We start from the raw sequence: 18,546 nt of genomic DNA, 5'->3' as shown, positions 1-18,546 counted from the left end.
CCTTAAAATAATTAATAGGCATATCCTATTGCCAAAATATATAACGAATTTAGATAATTTCAAATGGACTATGAAACTTCCTAGCTGCTTACTACCTACCTTTCATAGTACAGAAAAGTTTTGTTCATGCTTCTAAGGAAGAAAAAAATGTTGACCTCAAGTGGTTTTGGATCTGCTTGCTACAATATGTACCTATCAAGCAAGATATTACTATTTGTGTAATGGTGGCAACATTTCCAACCACTTGCTTACCAAAGTAAAGATATATCTTACAGAAGTAAATTTTATTCCTGGTTCTTTAATCCTGGTCAAGCCTATGTCTTTGGAAGTGATAGTCTCTAGATTCAAACCTAATATTTTTAATTTGTTAAAAAAACATGCTGCAAAATTGCCTTTCAAATATATATATATATATATATATATATATATATATATATATATATATATATGTATACACACACACACACACACACACACATATATATATATATATATATATATATATATATATATATATATGCTAAATGACTGAATCTCTATCTTGGTCAGAGAAACCACCTTTTGCAGTAGACAACAGTTAATATTGGGAGAACAACTGTTCAAAGTGCTGAGACTATCATGTGGTGATGGCATCAAGTGCCTTTAACCCTGAACTGGGTAGACAGAAGAAAGTGGACCTCTGAGTTCAAGGCCAGCCTGGTCTACAGAGTTATCTCGTCTACAGAATGACTTCTTGTAGCATTCATCCAAAATATGCAACTGTGAACACATGTTCACAGCAAAATAAACCATCCATATTAAATGTACCACTGAAGAAGAATGAATGTAGGAACTGATAGATGGTAAGAATTATTTTGTAATATCTTCTGGGCATAACATGGTTATAAATATTATGATCTCATGGTACATGTAGTTACCTAAATAAGACCTATATAAAGCCAAGCCATCTAATTTTTTTTTTTTGGTGGGGAAGGTGTCCTCCAAGCTTCACATTACTCTGAGATGGTAATGGAAGGTGATAGTTACTTGGAAGGACAAAAATCTTTCTTAATCAAGGATTTGATCACTGGTAGGAATTCTTTGCCCCAGAGGATGTCTCCACATCCATGTATATATGTGCATTTAAAATAACTAGATTTAATGGATTATTTAAAACATATGTCAAGTTGTGAGAAGAAGTTATAGGAGATATTGAGAGATTTGTGGGAGAAATGGTGATATAAATATGATCATATTTCATTGACACATAAAATTTTCAAAACTAATTTATTTTTTCTAAAAAAACAATATATAAGAACAGGCCTGTTAGCCATGCAAGGAAAATTGTGGGCTATATTTGAGTTTTAAAAGTGTCCTAGCTTAAAAATATCATTGGAATTGAGAACCGCATATTATAAAATTTATTCAGAGTAGGAACCTGTATGAGTTTAGGCTAAGATGGATGTATGCTTGGAATCAATACAGTTGGATATGCTTGCTGAATAGCAAGTTGCACCTGCTGAAATGAAGCAGGATAACTAGATTGATACTGGCTCTTTCCAACCATAAATTCTGTGTCTCAGAGTAATATTTCACAGCTAGCAATTGGAACAGTTGTGGCACAGTTGGATTGATTGGCATGGAACATAAGCTTTTATTTGTCAACAAATGCATTTCCTGATTCATCGTGGACTCCCTGATTGATTGGAAGCTGACTACATAGAAAAACTTATAAGTCTATCACAGAAGATTTTGAGAATCTGTCAACCACAGTGATTAATCACCACAGGTAACTAATGGTGATTGCAAAAGTTTTCCTGGTAGTCATCAGTGTTCAGTACAGAGGCAAGCACTTAATAGATTTCCATGTGACAATTGCAAATTCATCTTATATATGGTGTATCACATTTATCTTGGTGGGAAATTCTTTGTTGTATTCCTTTAGTTCTTACAACAATTCCAACCAGTAATAAATATCAAAATGCCCTCAAAGCCAGGTACCTTGTCTTTAACACATAAGGATTTCTTCAAAATTACTTGCCTGCTTGATATAAAAACTACTTTGTAATGGATAGTAATGAGTAGTGCTGAATTCAAAATCACATAACCTAAGTTGAAATCTCTAGATAAGTTAATAAATATGTCTGTGATGAGGAACAAATAGTCAATCAATAGATTTATTTTCAAAATGTATAAAATATAAATACCACATAGTATAATGTTCAAGTGAGATAACAGAGATACTTACAAGTATTATCTATTTTTCACCAGTTTTGTCATACATAAGGCATTATAGTTTGTGGCTTTCCATAGATCATTATATGGTAAGCTAAGAAGCATCCATGACTCAAAATCTGTGTCTTGAAACTCTCATAACATATTTGCTCCATTTTGCCATTTATTGACTCCTTAGGAAGGAAACTCTGAGCATTTGTTCAACTAAATGTGGAAGATACTACGTGTAGAAATTGAATAGTTTAGTTTCATGGTTCCTCAGATTCCTTTCTAAAGGTCAGTCAATTGATTCATCCATTAACTGCTCTTTAGTGAGAAAGTTCAAAACTTTCTGATTTATTAGAATAATTTATGGATACAGGCATTCCATGAATATGTGAAAAACACATGTTTGCTAAAATCATTGTCCTTTATGGAAATCTATACAAAACAAAACAAACCCTAGGAAAAAGGTGAAGAAAACCTTTATAGGTGACTGAATTTCATAAACCCAGCACCAGAGAGCAGAAATTGTGCATAGTGGTTCATAGTCATTTACCTAAAATTGTAATTCAGTGAATGTTTGCCTTTGAATTAAGGTTTATAGATACTTATTATGCATACTTACTTATATCATCCTAACCTCACTACTGAGTTACAGGAATCAATAATTGAATCTTACTTTGATAATGCTTGAGGATTAAAATGTCAATTACTTAAATAAGGAAGTCATTATCCATGTGGAATGATTAAACCAGTTTCCAAATTCATATGAACTACTATAGCTTTTCTGATTTGACACCATCCAGTTCTGTTTCCTTATTATCAGTATGTTTGCTAGACCTTAAATTCTCAAAAATAAATGGGAACAAGTCTTTGGTTAAATAAGAACTAATCTCTGAGTGTTTGGCTATATTGCCACCATTGATGATTTCTCTCTCTCTCTCTCTCTCTCTCTCTCTCTCTCTCTCTCTCTCTCTCTCTTTCTTCTGTTGGTAATTGTTCTTACTTTTCATAGCAGTACCTCTTAACTTTGTCCTCTGGTAGCTATTCCTCCACACCATATTTGTAATCCATTGGTTTGTTCCTGGCATAGTAAGTCTTAATTCATATTACCAAAGCAAATCATATTGAGAAAATGTCAATGCATGATCATATAAGCATATATATAATAAAAATAAAACTTCCGTATGTCTCACATGAATTATATAAAAATGTGAGAAGAAATGTATTTTAGGTGACTCATTTGATTAGTTGTCTAGGATATTTAAACTAATTGCATGTTGTGCCAGCCGTGTACTGACCATTTATTCTAGATGAATAAACACTGCAATCTTTGAGTAAGTTAAACCTATTATGATTATGGTTTCAATTTCCTTGTATTAGAAAAGCATAGATTATAAAAGCATGAAAAATATTAGTTTCTTTATAATAGGTCATACAGAAGAAGAATTTAAGTCAGTGGTTTTCTATCATTGATAGTCATGGAATAATAACTACTAATGAGAACGTTCTCATATTATACACTGTTCACTTCTCTGAAGTTTTCAACCCAAATTTTGGTGTCTTTTTAAAGACAATCTCATTCTCTAACTGAGACTAGAGACAGAAGAAGACAATTGATAGTACTTTGGCCTTTTAAAAACATACTTGGGTGAAGAAAACTTTGCTGTCTTTAGATATTATTTATTCAAGTAGCATTTATTGAATACCTACTCCATGATACTTTTCAAAAGAAGGTAAAGATAATAGCATAGTAAATAATAATATTGACATAATATTGCAAAGGTTTTCCTTTTGTTCTCATTTTCAAAAATAATTAAGGTCATTGTATAGCTCTGGCCTTATTCCTCTGTCTAGAGGAGACTTTTAGAGTTCCAAAAGCATCCTGCTTCCCTGTGAAAATCTTTGGGGTCCTCAAAATTAACTAGATGCACACCATGCCTAATCCTTACCTAGTTGAATCCACCTGCCATGCCAGCTAGGTCTGATTCAGACACAGCCTGCATAGTAGAGTCTGCCCTAGACAATCTGCAAACTGGTGTCTACATAAGGCAAAGACAATAGAGTAGGGTACCCTTATTTCCATTGTTTAATCCATGGCTCACATAACCTTTGCAATCTAGCCAACACCAGGGAAGACAGACACTTAAAAGACAACATGTGAATATAATTAACCTAGGGCAATGTGGCACCACTATAGCCCAGCTATACTCCTACAACAAATTTTAATGAAACTGAATCACAAGTAGAAGATCTTAAATCCAATCTCATAAGGATGATAGGGGCCTTTAAACTCCCTTAAAAATATAGGAAAATACATTCAAACAGGTTGAATCATCTAAAGTAGAAGCAAATAAATATAAAGAAAAACAGGAAAATACAATCAAACAGGTACAGAATATGAATAAAACTGTATATGTCATGAAAAGGAAAATTGAAGCAACAAAGTAAACACAAACCCAGGTAATCCTAGAGATAGAAAACCTAGGAAAGGAAACAGGAATTTAACCTAAGCATCATCGGCAGAATACATAAGATGGAAGAGAGAATCTTGTTGTGTAGGAGATATGATAGAAGAAATCAATACATCAGTCAAATAAAATAAAAAAAATCTACAAAATCCATGACACAAAACATCCCGGAGATTTAGGACACTATGAAGAAACCAAACCTAATAATGGAAATAAAAGAAGGATCCCAACTCAAAGGTTCAGAAATCATCAACACAGCCATAGAAGAAAATTTCACTAACCGAAAGAAAGAGAGTCTATAAGATACAAGAAGCTAACAAAACATCAAATAAATTTGACCAGAAAGGCAAATTCTACTATCACATTTTATCAAAACACTAAATATTGGAACAAAGGAAAATATTAAAAATTGCAAGGGGAAAAAGGCCAAGTAACATATATGTCATTCCTATGAGAACTGCACCAAATTTCCCACCTGAAACTCTAAAAGCTAAAAGGCCCTGCACAAAGATCTGGCAGACCTTATGAGACTACAGATGTCAGCCCAGACTACTATACCTAGCAAACTTTCAATCAACATAGATGGAGAAACTGAGATATTCCATGACATAAATAAATCCAAACATTACCTTTCCACTAATCCATTCCTATGGAGGATACTAGAAGGAAAATTCCAACCCAATGTTGGTAACTATACACAAGAAAGCACAAAAAATAAAAAGAAGTCCATACCATTTAAACTAAAAGAAAAAAATATCAAGAAGTAGCAGTAGTTAATGTCTATACAAAAGTAAGGACTGGCACAAGATAAGAAAAAGCCTGTGAGTGTGCAATGAAAAAGTATGGCAGGAACAGAGTTTTGGTAAGGCAGGAGATTGGAAAGAAATAGGAAAAACAAAGATGGAAGAGAAGGACAACCTAGCTATGTGTGGCCTTAAATGGCCACATGTAGTTATGAATATTTCATAAGGGATGGATTTTTATAAGTCAATCTATCTTATCTATTTATTGGTTGTGAGTTTATTATGCAGGTATTTGTGGAGTTTGAAGTACTGATATATATATATATATATATATATATATATATATATATATATATCTGATTTCTAAATTATAAGATTTCTAAATTATAAGATTATATGAGTTTTGATTTTAAAGGGTTAGTGGGAGTTATGACTATAACCATAAAGGGTGGATGCTGAGAATGTGAGCATAGTTCACAGCAACAGAGAAACTAGATAGGTGGACACTGTATGGAACTGGTGAATTAGATGGGAGCTAGATGATAGAGTTGCAAGAGGGTGGCTGCTTCCAGGCTCAGAGAGTACCTGGCATTAGCTTTGGAAGTTAGATTAATTTATTTATATTTATTGCAACAAGTAAAAAATCACTGAGCATTACTGCCTCTTAACATCAATGAACTCAATTCCCCAGTAAAAAGACACAGGCTAATAGAATGGGTGTGTAAGCAAATCCACCATTCTGTTTTATACAAGAATGACATCTCTGCTACTAAGACAGTCATTATGTCAATGTAAAAGGCTTGAAAGTTTTTCCAAGCAAATGAACTCTCCAAAGCTAAAATTACCATTCTAATATCTAGTACAATAGACTTTCAACTGAAAATAATACAGAGATGGAGAAGTATATTTCATACTCATCAAAGGAAAAAATACAAGTGGATATCTCAATTCTGAATATCTATGACTCAAATACAAGGGCACAAATATTTGTAGAAGAAACATTATTAAACCTTAAATCACACATTGAGTTTTACACATTAATAGTGGAAGACCTCATCATTCCACTCTCACTAATGAACAGGTCATTAGGACAGAAACTTAACAGAGAAAAAACAAAGCTACCAGATGTTATGATTCAAATAGACCTAACAGATATGTATAGAACATTTCACCTAAATTCAAAAGAGTGTAACTTTTCCTCAGCACCACACAGAACTGCCTCAAAAATTGATTATATTATCAGTCACAAAGCAACCCTCAACAGCTACATAAAGATTGAAACAACTTGACGTATCTTATAAGACCTCATGGATTGAAACAGAACTTCAACAATAACAGAAACAACAGAAAGCCTACATATTCAACATATTTATGGAAACTTAACTCTTGAATCAGTGATCACTGGATCAGGGAAGAAATAAGAGATAAATCAAAAACTTTCTAGATTCAATGAAAATGATGGCATAACATACCCAAACTTATGGGAAAATATGAAAACAGTGCTAAGAGGGACATTCATAACACTAAGTGCCCACAAAAAGAAATTAGAGGTTTCTCATACTAAATAATTAAAAGTACACCTGAACACTCTAGGGGAAAAGAAGAGGAAGAAGAAGAGGTGGGTGACGATGATGATGATGAGGAGGAGGAGGAGGAAGAGGATGATAAGGAGGAGGGAGAGGAAGAGGGAGAAGAGGAAGAAAACCCACCAAGGAGGAGTGGAAGCATGAAATATTCAAATTCAGGGCTGAATTCAGTCAGTTAGAAACACTGAGAACAATACAAAGAAACAATGGAACCAAGAACTATTCTTTGAGAAAATAAAAAGATAGATAAAGCCTTAGGCAAACTAAAAATCAGAGAATTGGATGCAAATACCCACAACTAAAGTTAGATAGAGGCCATAGGGAAGGATTGAAGACTCAAAATGACGCCAACCTCACAGTAAGACCAACAATGTCAACTAACCTGGACACCTGGGAGCTCCTAAAGAGTGAGCTACCAACCGAAAAAGAATCCCAGCAGGTATGTAACAGAAGATTGTCTTGTCTAGTCTTAGTGGGAGAGGATGTACCTAATCCTTTGTAGAAACTTTTTGCACCAGGGTAAGGGAATAAGGTAGAGCTCTCCTCTGAGTGTTAAAGGGGTAAAAAAATCTGAGAGGGGGGTCCAGGAGGCTGGGCAAAATTTGGGATGTAATTAATTAATTAATTCAAAAATTATTGAGTTTTAGAATTCCTGGACTCAATTTATGTATTTATGTTTCCCCAGGCAAATACCTAATCTGATGAATGAGGTGATTTCACAAATTACCAACAAGCTAAAGGTACTCATATCTACATCTATTATAAATTGCATAGTTTAAAGCCATTGAAGAAATATATCAATGATCACTTATTCAAATAAAAGAATGAACAATATAGTTATCAAATCAATAGAAAATGTAACTCTATATCTAGATCCTTGGCCACTATTACTTTAATTATAGTTCAGATACTTTGAAACTAATTTCTTTCCCTTCTTTGGTATTGGTCTGATTCTTTCATGCCAACTAGCAATGGCTAACTAAAGATAAATCACCCCTTCTCTCTACCTATGTACACCATAACCTTGAGTGGCAGATAATTGATAATTGGTCTTTCAAAAACTATAATTTTACAAACCTCTAAAGAAAATATTTTTAGCTTATGTAGGATAGATAATCCTGAAAATTCCCATTCTCTTCATAATTATATAACATAGCATATATATATATATGCATACATATATTCATTCACGCTTTAAATAATACTCACTCTCAATAACTGCAACAGGAGCTACTACACCAACAAAGAATGAAATTAAAGAATTGGGAGTCTTTTAACAAAGGGAGGAGGGGCTCTGCAGCCACTAATGTTTTATACATTTTATGGAATGTGGCTTCTTTTTTGTAAATTATTCATAAACACAAGGCCTGATTTCTCTTGATAAGTATAAGACATAGGACTATTTATTTCCATACACGTAATTGTGGCAAAGATTTCTGTATTTAATTGTCCTCAGAAATTACCAAAAGAGCCTGTATCATTTTTTTAATTCATGCCCTGATAGTTGTTCTTGATAAGTAATTGCTAAAAGACATAAACCCTGGTGTAGTAGTGGAAGAACTTGTCTAACATGTGCAAGGACCTGGGTTCAATGTATAGAACTGCCAAAACAAACAGATACATAAATAGCTCTATGGTATTTGGATGGTTGTAGTATCTCACCATTTTCTCTTCAGATACTATCCTTAGTTCAAATGGCCAAGATGAAAAAAATCACTACGAACTAGGGCCTGTATGTTAAACACTTTTTCATTTTTTGTTGCAATATACAATTGTGGTGTTTGATGTAAGCAAGGGGTCCAGTAAGAAACCACCAAAAGTGCTGCTCCATGACTGAGGAAATGTATTTATTCTGGATAAGAAAGATAAGATATTCAGAGGTGTTTTGATTTGTGTTTCATAAATGACTAATGGTGCTGAACACTTCTTTAAGTACTTGTTGGCCATTAGAGATGGCTATGACAAGAATTCCCTGTTTAGATCTGCACCACATTTTTCAGTTGGGTTATTTGACTTGTTGATGTCCAGTTTCTTGAGTTGTTTATATATTTTCGATGTCATCTCTTTGGGATGTAAGATTGGTGAAGTTAGTTCCCCATTGTATAAGTTGTTGTTTTGTCCTTTAGACTGTGTCCTTCAACTTACAGAAGCTTTTGACTTTCATGCTGTCCCATTTACTTTTTTTTTATTTTACTACCTGAGTTGTTGGTATTCTGATCAGAAAGTTGTCCCATGGTTCGATGTATTTAAGGATATTCCCTACTTTCTTTTCTATCAGATTCACTGTATCCTGTTTTATGTTGAAGTCTTTGATATATTCAGACTTGGGTTTTGTGAGGAGTAATATATATGTATCTATTTACTTTCTTCCACATACATATACTCAGTCCAGTGCCATTTCTTGAAGATGAACATTTTTTAAAGATTTATTCATTTTATGTCTGTGAGTACACTGCATTTGTCTTCAGACACACCAGAAGAGGGCACCAGATCTCATTACAGATGGTTGTGAGCCACCATGTGGCTGCTAGGAATCAAACTGGGACCTCTGAAAGAGCAGTCAATGATTTTAACCTCTGAGTCATCTCTCCAGCTCCAACTTGTTTCTATTGTATAATTTTTGTTTCTCTTTTAAAAAAATGAAGAAACAAGTGTCTAGAGGTATGCTGGTTTACTTCTGGGGCTTCTATTCAATTCTACTGATGAACAACATGTTTGGTTTTATTAAATATTTTATTAATAGTGCTTTGTAATGCTGCTTGAAATCAGGGATGGTGATACCTACAGAATTACTTTTAGTGTACAGGATTGATTTGCTAACCTCCTCCAAGCCCGATATGAAGTTGAATATTGTTCTTTCAAGTTAAGAGAAATTGTCTTGGAATTTTTATGGGAATTCTGTTGAATCTGTAGACTGATTTTGGTAAGATGATAATTTTTACTGTGTTAATCCTACCAATTCATGAGCATGGAAGAGTTTCCATCTTCTGATATCTTCTTCATTTAATTTCAATAAAGACATGAAGTTCTTGTCATATGGGTCTTTCATCTATTTCATCAGAATTAATCAAAAATTTATATTATTTGTGATTATTGTGAAAGGTTTTATCTCCCCAGTTTCCTTCTCAGCCAATTTCAAAGGCAACTGATTTGCTTTGTTTTGTTTTGTTTTTGGTTTTGGTTTTTTGGTTTTTTGGGGTTTTTTTTTGTTAATTTTTATCTAGCCATATTGCTGAAGGTGTTTTCATCATTCAGAGTTCCCTGTTAAAGGTTTTTTGGTCACTTATGTATACCATCATATCATCTGCAAATCATAATACTTTGAATTTCTCCTTTTTACTGTTTTTCTTTATCTCCTTTAGTTTTCTTATTGTTCTAAGACTTCAGCTATTTTGAAGAGAATGAGAAAGAGTGGACAGGCTTCAACTGTCCCTAATTTTAGTAGAATTGTTTTAAGTTTCTCAACATTTAATTTGATGTAGGATATTACCTTATATTATATTGCCTTCTATCGTATTTTGGTATTTCCCTGAATCCCTAATCACTCTGAGGCTATTAACATGAAGGGGTATTAAATTTGTCAAATTATTTTTTTCAGCATCTAATAAGATGATCCTGTGTTTTTCTTTCAGTTTGTCTATATGGTGAGCTTTTTATTATAATTATTTTGTATAACTATATCCCAGAATTTGCCCTGTTCCAATCCCCCCTCAAAAAGTTCTTATCCCACCCACCACCCCTTTACCTCTTAGAAGATAGTACCCCCTCTATATTCCCACATGAAGTCTATACAGGATTAGGAACATCTTCTTCCACTGATGCCAGACAAGGAATTCCTCTGCTACATATCTATCCAGGGCCTCTGACCAGTTGCTCAATCTCTGGAGCCCTGAAGTGTCCAGGGTATTTGACACTATTGGTCTTCCTATGGGATTTCCACTCCCCTCATTTCCTTCAATACTTATTCTAATTCTTCCTTAGGGTCCCTGACATCTCTCCACTGTTGGCTTATGTGTATCTGTATCTGTTTCAGTCAGCTCCTGGGTGTAGCCACTCAGAGGGCTATTCTGCTAGGATCCTATTTACAAGAATAACATAACACCTGCTAAGACTGAACCCCCAGTGAACTAGATTGTTGGGGGGAGGGCGGCAATGGGGGGAGGATGGGGAGGGGAACACCCATAAAGAAGGGGAGGGGGAGGGATTAGGGGGATGTTTGCCCGGAAACCGTGAAAGGGAATAACATTCGAAATGTAAATAAGAAATACTCAAGTTAATAAAAAAAAAAGAATAACATAACAGCATTAATATTGTGAGGGATTGTTGCTTACTCATGGGATGAGTCTCAAAATGGGCCAGTGATTGTTCTGCTATTCCTTCAGTCTCAGCTCCATTTTGTCCCTGCATTTATTTAGATAAGGCCAATTTTCTCTTGAACGTTTTGTATGTATGTTGGTATCTACATCTCTCTACTAGGCTCTCTGACTATTGGAGGTAATCTCTTCAAGTTTCGTATCTGTACTGTTAGTATTTTAGCTAAGTTCACTCACATTGCATCATGGGATAGCCACCCCTATCACAAATCTCTGGGTATTCCAAGATAGTATCCTCACCCCCTAACCATGTAGCTTCAGATTTCCATTCATTTTGCTGGCCCTCTGTGCCTCTCTCCAGTCTCTCCTCTTACCTGATCCTGCATCACAATTTCCTTTCCCCGCCCCTCTCCCACTCAGGTCCCTCCCTTCTTCTGTCTCCCATGATTATTTTGCCCCCCCTTCTAAGTGTAATTTAATCATCCTTACCTGGGCCCTGAATCTTGTTTAATTTCATAGGTTCTATTGGTATACCATGGGTATGCCGTATTTTTGGTTAATATCCACTTATCAGTGAATACATATCATGCATGTGCTTTGGGGCCCGTATTACCTCACCGAGGATGATATTTTATAGCTCCATCTATTTGTCTGCAAATTTCATGATGTCCTTGTTGTTGGTTTTTTTTGTTTTGTTTTGTTTTGTTTTGTTTTGTTTTTTCGGAGCTGGGCGATGTCCTTGTTTTTAATAGCTGAATAGTACTCTATTATGTAAATGAATATTTTCTGTATTCATTCTTCTTGTGAGGGACATCTAGGTTTCTTCCAGTTCTGGCTATTACAAATAAATGTGCTGTGAACATAGTGGAGCACATGTCATTGTAGTATGGTGGAACATCTTGTGGGTACATGCCCAGGCACAGTATAGCTGAGTCCTCTAGTAGAACTATTTCCAATTTCTGAAATTACCACTAGATTGATTTCCAGGGTTATTATAAAATTTTACAGTACCAGCAATGGAGTAGTTTTCCTCTTCCTCCACATCCTTGCCAGCATGTGCTGTCTCTTTTTAAAGCAATTTACAGCAAACCAATAATCAACATCAAGTAAAGTGGAGCAAAACTTAAAACAATCCTAATAGAGTCAGGGACCAGATAAGGCTGCCCACTCCCTTCCTTTCTATTCAATATAGTATTTGAAGTTCTAGCTAGTGCAATAACATAAAAAAAGGAGATCAAGTAGATATAAATTGGAAAGAAAGAAGTCAAGATTACCAATATTTGTGAATAACATGATAGTATAATAATAATATAATAATTAAAACATAAAATATACAAAGAAAGAAAGAATATTAAAAGGAGTAAGAGAAAAGTCAAGTAACATATCAAGGCAGACCTATCAGAATTACACCAGATTTCTCACCAGTGACTATGAAAGCCAGAAGATCATGGGAAGATTTCATACAGACCCTAAGAGAACACAAATGGCACCCCGGCTACTATATTCAGTAAAACTCTCAATTACAATAGATGGAGAAACTAAGATATTCCATGAACAAAACAAAGGTGCACAATATCTTTTCACAAGCCCAGCTCTACAAATGATAATAGGTGGAAAACTTCAACACAATGAGGGAAACTACACCTTAGAAAAAGCAAGAGGGTAATCTTCTTGCAATGAAACCAAAAGAACAGAGCCACACAAACATAATTAAAACTCTAACAACAAAAGTAACAGAAAACAAAAAACATTATTCCTTAATATCTTTTTAACATCAATCTACTCAATTTCCCAATAAATAGACATAGACTAACAGACTGGATATGTAAATAGGACCCAGAATTTTACTGCATACAGGAAATGCACCTCACTGACAAACACAGATACTGCCTTAGTGGAAAAGACTAGAAAAAAAATTTCCAAGTGAATGGTCCCAAGAAATAAGCAGGAGTAGCCATTATAATATCGAATAAAATTGACTTTCAAACAAAAGCTATCAAAAAATGAGGAAGAACACTTCATACATTTAGAAAGAAAAATCTACCAACATGAGCTCTCAATTATGAACATCTATGCTCCAAATGCAAGGGAACTCACATTCATAAAAGAAACTTTATTAAAGCTCAAAGCACACATTGCACCTTACAAAATAATACTCCTCAGTCTCTGCAATGGACGTTCATAGAACCTGAAACAAATAAGACACAGTGAACCTTACAGGAGTTTTGAACCAAATGGATTTAACTAATATCTATAGAATATTTCATGGTAAAACAACAGAAAATACCTTCTTCTCAACATCTCATGGTACCTTCTCCAAAATTAATCATATGATCTGCTACAACACAGGCCTCAACAAATACAAGAAGACTGAATCTATCTCATCCATCCTATAAGATCATCATGGAGAAAGGCTGGTCTTCTAAAACAACAAAAACAGCAGAAAGCTCACACATACACATGGAAACTGAACAGTGATCTACTCAATGATAACTTGGTCAAGGAAGAAAAGAAGAAATATATTAAAGACTTTAAATTTTAATGAAAATGAAGGAACAACATATCCAAATATATGGGATACAATGAAAGCAGTGCTAAGAGGAAAACCCATTGCTCTGAATGCCTCCAAAAAGAAACTTGAGAGAGTATAAACTAGCAGCTTGACATAACACCTGAAAGCTCTAGACCAAAAGAAGGAAATACACCCAAGAGCGATAGATGGCAGGATAAAATAAAACTCAGAACTGAAATCAACCAAGTAGATGCAAAAATACCTATTCAAAGAATCAACAAAACCAGGAACTGGTTCTTAGAGAAAATGAATAAGAGAGATAAACCTCAGCCAGATTAACCAGAAGACACAGAGATAGTATCCAAAACAACAATATCATAAATGAAAAGGGAGACCTAACAACAAAAGCTTAGGAAATTAAAAAAATTATCTGATCCTTCCTCTAAAGCCTATACTCGACAAAACTGGAAAATCTGGATGAAATGGACAATCTTGTAGACAGATGCCAGGTACCAAAGTTAAATCAGAGTCACATAAACCATCTACAATGTCCCATAACCTGGAAAGAAACAGAAGTACTCACTAACGTCTCCCTAACAAAAAAAGACCAGGACTAGATGGGTTTAATGTAGAATTCTATCAAACCTCCAGAGAAGACTTAATATCAATACTCTTCAAACTATTTCACAAAATAGAAACAGAGGGAACACTACCAAATTCATTCATTGAAAACACAATTACACTTATACCTCAACTTCATTAAAAACCCTACAAAGAAAGAGAACTTCAGACCAGTTTTGCTCATGAATATTTATGCAAAAGTACAAAATAAACTTACAAACTGAATCCAAAAACATATAAAAATGTTCGTTCACCATGATAAGCAGTCTTCATCCCAGGGATAATTTGTTATATGGATATCCATCAATGTAACTCACTATAAACATATTCAAAGGATAAAAATCCACACAGTCTTCTCATTAGAGATTGAGAAAGCATTGGACAAAATTCAACAGCCCTTCATGGTAAAAAATGTTGAAAAAATCAGGAATTCAAGGTCCATACCTAAACATAATAAAAGCAATATGCAGCAAACTAGAAGCCAACATCAAACTAAATGGAGAATAACTTAAGCAATCCCAATAAAATCAGAGACTAGACAAGGCTGACCATTCTCTCCCTACCTACTCAATATAGTACTTGAATACCTAGTCCTAGAAATTAGAAAACAAAAAGAGGTCAAAGGGATACAAATTTGAAAGGAAGAGGCCAAAATATCACTATTGGAAGATTTTATGATAGTATAATTAAGTGATCACAAGAATTTCACAAAAGAACTTCTAAACCTAATAAACAACTTTAGCAAAGAGGCTGGATATAAAATTAACTCAAATAAATCAGTAGCCTTACATTTCTCTAAGGATAAAGAGGCTGTGAAAGAAATTAGAGAAGCAATACCTTTTACCATAGTCACAAATAATATACCATGGTGTGACCTGAACTAAGCAAGTGAAAGATCTGTATGACAAGAACTTCAAGTCTCTGAAAAAAGAAATCATAGAAGATCTCAGAAAACAGAAAGACTTTCTATGCTCATGGACTGGCAGGAATAATATAGTAAAAATGGCCATCTAGCTGAAAGCAACCTACAGGTTAAATGGAATCCCATTCAAAATATTAACTCAATTCTTCATAGTACTTTGAAGAGCAATTTGCAAATTCATTTGGACTATCAAAAAACCCATGATACCAAAAACTATTCTCAACAATGAAAGAAATTCTGGGAATTCAATATCGCTGACCTCACGCTGTATGACAGAGCAATAGTGATAAAAAAAAAAAACTGCACGGTATGGTTACAGAGACAGATTGGTAGATCAATATAATAGAATTAAAGACCCAGAAATGAACCCACATAGTATGGTCAGTTGATCTTTGACAAAGGAGCTAAAACCATCCAATGGAAAAAAAAAAAAGACAGCATTTTAAACAAATGATGCTAGATCAACCAGAGGTCAACATGTAGAAGAATGAAAATTGACTTCTTCTTATCTCCCTGTACAAAGCTCAAGTCCATGTGGATCAAAGTCCTCTACATAAAAACCAGATACACTGAAACTAGTAGAAGAGAAAGTTGGGGAAAGTATGGGATATATAGGCACAGGAGAATTTTTTTCTGAACAGAACATGAATGACTTATGCTCTAAGAATAACGATAAACAAATGGGACCTCATAAAATTGCAAAACTTCAGCAAGTAAATATACAATGTCAATAGGACAAAATGGTAAAGAAGAAATTGGGGAAAAAACACAGCTGTGTTCTCATGGGGCCATATTGCCCTGATTTTTGTTGATTACATTTTCAGGCTGGCCTTCAGGCATCTAGGCTTTGTGGTTATTACAGATTTAGATGCTGATTTCTGAATTTATCTTAGTTGTATGGTTGTTTTTCCTTCCCTTACTGTCTGATAAACTGAATGGCCAGCATTCTGTTGACTAGCTTGTCTTCAGGTCAAGTTGGATGTCTCTTTCTGGGTTTTAAATATGGCCTGAAATTCCTCTGGGTCTTTAGTTGTTAATCTTCCCTCTAAGTCTCTAGTACTAACATGGTCTGGGGTCCCTGGTACTGGTAGTCCTCCAGAAAAGTCAGATTGATTGTGAGCCAGAAAATGGAGTTCCGAGGGGTAGGATGCAGTTTAAAATTCATGAGTATATTTTAGGAGAATATGTTGGGTAAGGGTTTGGTACAGGGTCTTACCTATTGTCCCTCTTGCCAGAAGACCAATGAAATATAGGGAGAGTTGTGATGTGGGGAGTGGAGCATAGGGTATGGTGTACAAAATACTGCTGTTAGGGTTCTTTAGGACAGATTTTGGGGTATTGGGGGAGGAGGGGCTTACCTGGAATCCCTGGTGCTGGGACCTACCCAGAATACAGGCAGATTTGTGGGATGGAAAGTGTGATGCAGCTTACCATTGGGCGAGCAGTGGCTTATAGGGACATCAATTGGCATATTTTAAAATTAGTGATTGATGTGGGAGTTTCGAGGCCATTCTGGTTGTGGCTACCCTTGTGTTATAAGAAGGTTCAGCAGCCATGAGGAAGAGAACAGGAAGGCATCGCTCCTCCATGGACTTTGCATCAGCTCCTGCCTTCTCCCAGTTCCTTTTCTTTTTAAGTTCCTGCCCTGACTTTCTTTGATGAATATGAAAATGTAAAATAAATATATCCTTTCCTATAAAAGTTACTTTTTGTCATGGTGCTGCATAATGATAGTAAAACACTAACATCTTTGTTCTGTTGGCTACTTTTATAGGTTAACTGCTCATTGCAATAATATTTCTGGGAGCCTTAGGGAATACTGATGGTTGCTCAGTCTTTTGGACACTTCTGTCAAGGTACAACACACAGGGTTCACTACTTAATGCTGTGATCCAGGGTTTTTTCCCCCAAGCACTTAAACCTTATGGTAACTTTGTTAGTGTTATATAATGTACAACAAGAACACGGTCATAGTCACAGAATATATAAATGGAGTTTGGAAGGCAAATTCCAAAGCATCACTAGTCTTAAGTCTATTCAGAATTTCTTGGTGCATATAGTTGATAGAGGATGCAGTCTTGATGATTTCTGAAATTCCTTGAGAAATTTTTCTAACAGTCCTTGATAACTAGTGTCCATGCTAATATCTTTAGCAAATGGGAAGCATAAAATTATACCTAGTCCATTAATAGTAAGACTTAATATTTTAATGATATTGACTCTAAAAAAATTGATTTATGGATTTAGTGCAATTAGAACAAGTTCCCAAGGATAGAGTTTATGCAAATTGACAAGATGATTCTAGTACTTATGGAAGTAAAGAAGTCACAATCAGCAAAACCATTCATAAGGAAATACATTTTTTCTTACCTTATCAATAGTTACCACATAAAACTAAAACAATTACTATCTTCGGTTGGCTATTATTTTTTAAATCTTACTTTTATAAAAGGTTCTTAAATGCTTTAGCCTCCCTTCTAGCCCACCACCCACCAGAGGAAGTAAAAAGGAAAGTATATTACGATATAGGTGAAAGAAACATGTTTAGGAATGGTTCTTCAAAGCAAATCTAATCTGCATTGTCAGCAATTAAGTTCAGTAGTATCAGAATAGCAAACTGGAATCAGCATAGGTGGCAGTACCCAGAAGAAACAGCACTCCTCAGAATCAGGATGAGTCAGCAGAAATGACAAGGAAAAGCAAGAACATCAGGAGAATCTCTCTGCCATGCCTCTCAACAATGAAGATAAGCAAAGATTCTCCAGAGCAAGGACAAAGAGGAAGGCTAGCTATATAAGCCCAAAGTTACTGTCCATTGAGTACTATGTATACTTTCTTCAAATACCACTTGTCCTCCATGGGTCTTGTCTCAGCAAAACACCATGTGAGTCTGTATCAGCTTACATCATTCTGCTAATTGCCCTAAGACTATGGAAGTAACAAGATGTCGCCAGAACACCTCCAGAAGATTTTTTGATTCATTTCTCTCTATGAAGTCATGACAAATGATGACCACCAAGGAATGAGAAATTGTACCTACACCATCCAGTATCATCCACTGTCTGTTGGGTTATATTTATATTCTTTCCTACCACCATGCATCCCTTCATATGTGTTTGCTGTAGCAAACACCTTTCACTTATGTCTGCATCAAGAAAACACTGCTTTATGTGTCTGCCACA

Source organism: Rattus norvegicus, chromosome X (genome assembly GCF_036323735.1).
Source record: "Rattus norvegicus strain BN/NHsdMcwi chromosome X, GRCr8, whole genome shotgun sequence".
In the NCBI taxonomy this organism is placed as follows: domain Eukaryota; kingdom Metazoa; phylum Chordata; class Mammalia; order Rodentia; family Muridae; genus Rattus; species Rattus norvegicus.
Note: the sequence above shows the minus strand (reverse complement) of the source record.